Consider the following 1980-nt stretch of genomic DNA (forward strand, 5'->3'; position numbering starts at 1 on the left):
TTATTTCAGCCATTGTGTTGCCGGGTCCCTCTATCAAAGAGGCGTGGTAATAAGATACCAGACCGCGGGGAGTGAGTTCTTGTCCGACCTGCGGGTCAGTGGATCCGAGAGTGAAATAACGGCTCATTTAACGCTAGGCCCACATTCACCTGCTATTATCGGATTACTCCTGCTAGCACGTCACGGCGGTGGCACAGAAGCCATTGTTCTCCAGGGTCGCGTGCGTAGTTTTATACAACCGCAGCACTCAGAGAGAAGGACACGGGGAGATGTAGCATGGTATGTTTATTGATTCTTCCATTTGTTTACCTGATTTGCATGTAACAAAACATTAGATTTCTGCGCCACCGCAGGGTTTGTGGAATCAAGGTACGGGGACATTTCAAAAGAAGCACACACCTTACATGAAACGGAACCAACAAAAGGGGGGGGGGGGGGGGTATGTGGTTTGAAAACAGTTTTTAATAGAAATAAAAGGTATAAAAAAAGAAATAACTGAACATGCTCCACACAAAGTTGTTAGGTTTCATGAGGTTTTACAAACACATCATCATCAGGTAGCCAGGCACTGGGTTCTTCTTTTTTTTACTTTCCCTCCCTCCTAGCTTAGAGTATGTCAGGTGGTAAAGCGACATCATCGTCTATTTAATAACACACATTAGGAGGCCGTTTGGGTCTTTTTTAAGTTTATCTGCAACACGGTGTTGAGGGACAGGGACAGGGGGGGGGGGGGGGGGGGGTGATGAGAAGCAACATGGATTCACGACATACAATAGGGACCCACGGATGGTCTTCACTCAAACTCAAAGAGTTTACTTTTCATTAGGCTCATGTTTCCTCGCTCTACCTTGGACCGTGTTTCCAGAGGACTTTAAATACCTTGTTTATTCTGATACCTTTGTGTGTTAATTCGTCCTGTATTCCCTTAACTTCATTGTAATGGATAGTTAGTAATGTTCACTTTTGAGAGTTTCAAGTCTGCGACAAAGTCTTGCGACTTCTTCGCTCCTCCTCCTCACATATTTTCCTAAAGATGTTGAATGACTCGAGGCTTCTGTACGTCATCCGTTTATCAGGTTATTTCATGATCATGGAAAGTTAGTAACAGAGAAATTTACGATACATGTTTGAAACTTTCCGCATCTCGCCTTTGCGACGTCCTCGCTCTTCCTCATCCGATATTTTAGATATGTTTACGACTTATTTAACATTATGCACGAGGAACTCCGCTGACCCCGATCGCTGTAAGGGACCTACGGATGCTAGCTAGCGTCGACTCTTAACAATGGCGGCTTTACACTTAACGACAAAGTGATGGCGCGACGTCCAAACTTACGGCCGGTGAGACAGGTTGGGGGAAGGGGGGGGGGGGGCGACGACGACGCCTGAGAAGAAGAGGTAATGTCGTTTGGATCGCTGCTCCGTAATGGATCACCTTGAGAGGATATCGCGCGATCCACATTCAAGCGCTCACTTCATCTTAATCCCCCCCACCCTAATGGAACTGTCCCTTATCTGTGACCTAGAAGACAGGTGGTGGCAGTGATGGGGTGGCTCATACAGGGGCGACGACTTAGAGTTTGGTCTGGGGTGGGGGGTGGGGGGGAGAAGTACTGTTCGCTTTAGCCGTGGGCCACCGATTCAAAGCACAAAATGCGGAGGGCAGTGGCAGCCTTTGGCTAGCTGGTAATACATATCATGGCCTCACTGTAGCACACAGAAACGAACAGAAAGTAACAGAAATCACGATTTGACCTTCACCAGTTAGGACCGATTTTAAACATACAGTAGGCAGCAGCCCAAACAATTGTAACAACACTGGAACAGAGTTTGAACGCATTCCAACTTTTTTTCTTTAGTTTTTGTTTACGATTTTTTTTTATTACACGACACAGGGTGTTCAAACCGGCATGCTCAAAATCAGCAGATTGATTCTCTTTTTTTTTTCTTATCATTTTTCAAAGTCTTCGTTTCTGTTAA

Source organism: Gadus chalcogrammus, chromosome 13, assembly GCF_026213295.1.
Source record: "Gadus chalcogrammus isolate NIFS_2021 chromosome 13, NIFS_Gcha_1.0, whole genome shotgun sequence".
NCBI lineage: Eukaryota > Metazoa > Chordata > Actinopteri > Gadiformes > Gadidae > Gadus > Gadus chalcogrammus.